This window comes from Lissotriton helveticus, chromosome 11 (genome assembly GCF_964261635.1).
Source record: "Lissotriton helveticus chromosome 11, aLisHel1.1, whole genome shotgun sequence".
NCBI classification, from domain to species: Eukaryota; Metazoa; Chordata; class Amphibia; order Caudata; family Salamandridae; genus Lissotriton; species Lissotriton helveticus.
Window position 1 is genome coordinate 581,632,797 of NC_136072.1, and position 6,000 is coordinate 581,638,796.

Sequence of the window (6,000 nt, forward strand, 5' to 3'; positions counted from 1 at the left end):
CACGATCTCTAGGACTCAAGTCTGTCACGGACTAAGATGTATGCATGCACCTGCAGAGGAGAGATGCCTTCAAGCAAAAGGCATTAGACATCGAAGGATGAATTTTTAAAGGATGGACGTTCGGGCCTAAAATCATAATCACAATACAATTTTACTGTGCACTTCAAATACACAACTGTTTACACAGCTACTGAATAAATAACACACGAATTGGATACATAGTATGGTTAAGTAAAAGCAATCGAACTCCAAATATAAAAGTATAAATGTGAACAAGCACTACAAGTTCTATCACGCTAGAACACAATTAGTGAAGTGCCAAACATGATTGAGTGCATTCACTGTAGAAAGTAGTCCTTCACATGAAATAGGTGAAGGCAAACAGTAGATGCATTGTATTGATGCATGTCAGTTCTACATCTGCTCTTTTGCACGCCTTTATCATAGCTCAATCGTGTGGCTTGGAGCGACTATTCACCTTCAAGGGTCTCAAGGTGCTAGGAAACTCCAAGAGGAGCTTCAAAATTACACCATATTTCATTGTTTCATCACAACAACCTAGTTGTCCATGTATAGGTCATGGCACTGGTTTTGCTTTGTTCACCTCAACAGGAGGAAAGGGGATGATGGACGAAGTGTTTGAACAATGCAAACACTCGCCCCAGTCAACTGATCTGGGTTTAATCCATCATTCTTTAGCTCACTCCGCCACCCCAGTTCAGACATGGCCATATGCAAATCAGTCTGACCCTGTGCCTCATGGGAACAGTCCAGCCCGAACTGCAAAGCCATGTCTTCCCTGGACCAGAAACCAGCATCCTGGGACATGTTTTGGGTTCATAACCCTCTTCAGCCAGGCTATCTTGAATCCAGTGGCAAAGTGAGCAAGGACCCACGTCTGGGCATACCCTGCCAACTTAGTGCAAACAAACCTGTTGAGGTAGGCTGTTGCTGCCTCAACCTGGTGAGACATAGAACACACCAACCAGTCCTCTGCAGCAACCCAGAATCCTGTCCTTTTAATTTTCACACTTGCTTTTGCAAGCACAGCTGACAGTCATTGCTCTGCCCATAAGCTGAGGGCGGGGTGCAACAATCCATTCCTCTGATCATGAATGCTGTGAAGACTCCTCACAATAGGCAAAGCATCTGGCCACTTCAAATGCATGGAAGTGCACAATTCTGTTAGGCTGGATTTCAGCAGGGCATTACATTTCTCCACCATATTGTATGCATCTTATCCGTGGCTACAATGCAGTCTCCACTAATGAAGCTGCACACAACCTTCAGGATCTCATTGTTGAGTGTGGGCCTCAGTCTGACTCTAGAGAAGTCGGTAACCTGAAATTAAGTATTTGCTCCCGCAACAATAGTTTAAGTACTGAAACTGTTGCATCTTCTGGTTGGGAAAGTTTTAACCCAACACGAGAAGATGCACACTGAGGAAACACTGCTTGTTCCACATGGGCATCTCCCTATAGGCCAACAGATTCCTTTTGAACCACCAGATCTTCCTATGTGGCTCAGTGCTACTGCAGTCTATTCCTTACAATCATCTTTTAAAACGCAACACATTGGGTAACTCTTTAGCCATCAGTCTGAATCTGGGGTTGAACAGTTTGCCTGAACGATCAGACCATTGTATTCCTCCCTACATGAATAGGAACATGATCATGCATAGCCATTGGTGGCAAAAGACTTTTTGGCAACTTGTCTCCATCTCCTGAAACCCGAATGTAATCTCTTTTGGCACAACCTGCTCTGATCCAATTTTGCTGCCACCACTTCCTGAAGTCTCCTATGTGTCGGCAGTTGTAGTTGGTCCTATCTGTGCCCTCATTTGTTCACTTTCCATTAGGTGCACAATATTTTGTGACTTTGTCAGCCTACCTGTTGCTGACTGTCTCCGTCTTCTTGCCTACAGTGTGCAGAGCATTTCACAACTAACTTGGGCAAGCATTTGCAATGTCTCAAGGCGTTTTCTCACTTGTTTGCCATTTCAGATGGGGCCTGAAGTCATAAATCCCTGCTGGCACCAGAACTGTCTGAAGTCATGTATGGTACCAAAGTTATACGATCTGAAGATTATCACCTTCAGCTGGTACAATGTGCAACCAATTCAATCGCATGTGAGGAGAATCCTCCTTGAAGCTCCAACTACTCTTGCAACTGTACAAACTTCATAAACTGCTCTCCAATTTCCTCCATTGTCTTGCAAACATGAGCCATTCACAGAGTTAAGTCGGGTGGTGGGTCATATCACCTCACATATCTGGTTTTGTCTTAGTGCACGGTTTAGTGACATTGAGACTGTCCTGCATGAATTCACAATCATTGAAATTCTCTGGAAGGGGCAACAAAGTAGCAGGATTCAAAACGTCACTTCAGGGTGACATTATCAGCTGTGTGTGTTTTTCCTTACTTTGTATGACAGTTGATGAGGTGCTCTGTACGAGTTCTGGCCACCAAAATTTTGAAATACTGGGGTACAAAGATGGTCCAGGCATGACCCATCATAATGCTTTCATACGTCTCTATGCCGACACATGTGGCTGCCAGAGATTTGAGATCCGGCCAACACTACAGGTACTGGGTCAAGTGTCTCAAAGACACTGGCCTCTGTGCATCTATGTAAGCACAGAGTGCTGCCCTTTCTTTCTGCAGCAAAGACCAAGTTTTATTTTAATTGGACATTGTCAGTGCAGGGGCATGACAGACTCCACTCTAGGAAGCCACCGAAACTATTTTCCCAGGGTCCTGCATCAACATATCCTTGTGTGTTAGCCTCTAAAGGCGTAGCCACTAGAGAAAAGTTTGGTATCCACTGACTATAGCAGTACACGGTTTCCAAGAACATCCTAACTTCTGTGTTGGCATGCATTTGCATAATTGCTTAGATTCTTTCCTATTACACCTTCCTTGATATTGTCTGTCATATCAGATACAGAACTTATTGGGGACAATTTGTCCATTATCAGCCAAATGGCTCAGCAAGGCAATGGTATCAGTCTTACAAGCTCATACTACACCCCCCCCTGAGATATTAGATATGGGTAAGCAGCTCTGGCAGGTATTCCTAGAGTATACAGAATGTTGCTGGGGTGGGGGACAGTTCCTTTAGTCTACGAGCAGCCAAGCTGTGGAACTCCATGCCCCTTGACCTGAGAATCGAACCTTCAGAGGCAAGGTTTTGAAAAAACATGAAGACATGGCTCTTACTCAGGTAAACGCTTGAAACCTACTAATTCTACTATGATATGGTGCTACTACCTAGTGAGGGGACACTCCTTGGAGTAACCAGGTGTGCAACAAATCCTAAATAATATAAGCTGCTGGTGTATGCGACGCAAACAGGTAATCACTTTATTGCACCAGGACTGAATTGCAGGGCATGACAAGGGACTCCAGATTCTTTTAAATGATCTGGTTGAAAATGGATGGACTTTCTGTATACCCTTTGACCTGGCACCATGCCAAATCATGGTTGCCAAACCGAAACGCAAAGCGGACTGGGCTATCCTTGTGCAACTGAAGAAGGCTTGTCAAAGATTGATAACAGTAAACCACTCTGCCTCACATGAAATCTGAAATATCCGCTGGATTTGGTATCACAGGGATCCACAATTGTTCTAATCCTCCTCATCCAATGATGCAGTACTTACCAAAAGTCTTCTGTAAGCCCATTATGGATGAGTTGCATGAAATTCTCAATCTCTTTGGGATGCCTTGTTGGATCATTGATTATCACCGGTGTAATCCCAGCAATAGTTTCAGGGGTCAGATTGTAGTGTGGGGTTCATGGATACTCTGCATTGGGATTTATTTGTATACGGACGGGCATAACTCCTTTAATGAGCCCAATATCCATTACTGAAAAATCCAAGACTTCTGGATTCACTGTCTATTTGAGATTGGGGGGGGGGGTAGCCTCTCACTTATAGGGAGCAATTACATTGAGCTTTGATTTGCGAATTTAAAGGGAACATCCTCATCATGAGCCTAGAACGCCACCCTCTTTGGTGTGCAGTAAATGGGTAGAGCGGGTAGCACCAGTATCTATCATGATACAGGGTGGCTATTCAGAGTACCATCTATGAATGACTCCCTCTAGTCTACCTTCAAGACTGTGACAAGCACACAATCTTCCTTCCACCCCCCCCGCCCCCCCTCTGGCAGGCAGACTGATCAGAGCCATAGTCCTCCATTGTATTGGAGGATACTGGTGGAATGGGTTATTGTTCTGGAAGGTGTTCTGATTGACATTTGGAACTTTGTTAGAATTTAATCTGGGGCCACTCACGTTTTGTTGTGGCATCGGAGGTTGTAGGAAAGCAAAGGTACCCCTATGTAATTACAGGTCCAAGAGAAGGGGGAAAAGCAGTCAAGATGTGCCGCGTGTGAGAATACATCGGGTCAATACCTGCTTAGTGATACGATGTTTAATCAACTTATGAGGGCTACCTGAATGAAAATATGCTGCCATACTTACATCGGCATTAGAACGTCAGACAATGGCTGTAGTCTGACTAACAACCTGTATCTTAAAAAAGGAAAATAGCACAGAGCTTGGTGGAATAAACGATACAGCGTCCTTCTGGCTTGTGGCTTTGTCCCTCCAATCATGCAAGAATGAAGTCCAAACCCAAGATGTATGCAAGTTTTGGTGAGACCAAACGCTAATCCCCACCCACTTTTTGAGGTTTATGTGGTCCAATTTGGTTCTGATGAAGGTGGTTTAATTGACTTTCCTCCCAAATGTGCACTGACCCCAACTAGATATAATGGGAATCCTTTATAGAGACATACACACCCGTGAATTATGATGGGATCTAATCACACCATAGATGACATAGTTTGTTTGTCTCTAACAATATTTCTAGGATCCCAGACACTATTGGACTTTTCTGATGTATTAATGTTAGTATGGCTGAGACGGTTTGATAGGTGAGAATGAAGATTTGATGGTTGAATGTGGGGTTATTTGAGAAAAGTGTATATGCATATTGATTTTAAGGTTGCATTGCTGGTCTCTATTATAGCAGTTGCAAATATAGAAATTGAAAGACCAATCTATGCAAGGCAATTTTGTGTCTGTTATAAAATGTCTGAATCATGTAGAATCATCACAGTTAGAAGCATTGCATATGTGTATTGGTTTATCTGTACAACTGATATATGTACTTGTAAATAATGAACAAAGAATAGACGCAAACTAAAGATGTATAACAAAGAGCTTTTGCCCCACTATTGGAACTTTCATAGATTCCCATGCTTTGTATCATTCCCCGTCGTCGGAATGGGAGCCTCGGTAGTATCACAACCATAGAAACAAAAGAGAAAAATAGGCCTAGGCCTCATCTCATTTTGTATCCTATCACCCTCTTTGTGTAAAAGAGACCAAACTTTTGTCAGGACCAATCGGAGCAGCCTCACCCCATAGAACCTTCCTGAGAGCTCAGAGCCTCAGATTTTTCTACCGCACATTGTGCCAGGGTGTCTCCACTGAGCTCTGCTCAGTTTTCTCATTCATACTAGTTATTTCTTCAACTTTTCATCTACAATCAAAACCTGTCTGACAAGGAGAAGAAGGCCTTATTAAGCTCCTGTACGTCTTGTGGAAAAAAGCGACTTTTTCTAGAAGATAAGCATGAAAGCTGTATCTATTGCTTATACCTGGACCATAAGGCCACTGACTGCAAGATTTGTAGAACCTTCTCTACAAAAACACTTCGGGACAGAGAGGGCAGGCTATTGACCTGGCTTCAAAAAATGAAGACTCGGAAGGAGGTGCTCTCATCGGGTGAAGAGGATTCAACATCTCTGGCTTCCCCTCGCAGATCCCAGAAGAGGGGTAGGTCTCCTCCTTCAGCCGAGCCCCCTATCAAGGCCCCTCATAAGATCTGTGACAGGTCTGAGAGGGCTAGTCCCATTAAATCTCCTCACGGAAGTGAAAAGGAGAGGCAGGGACAGGCTGCTGGATTGGTGACAGCCACTAAGGAC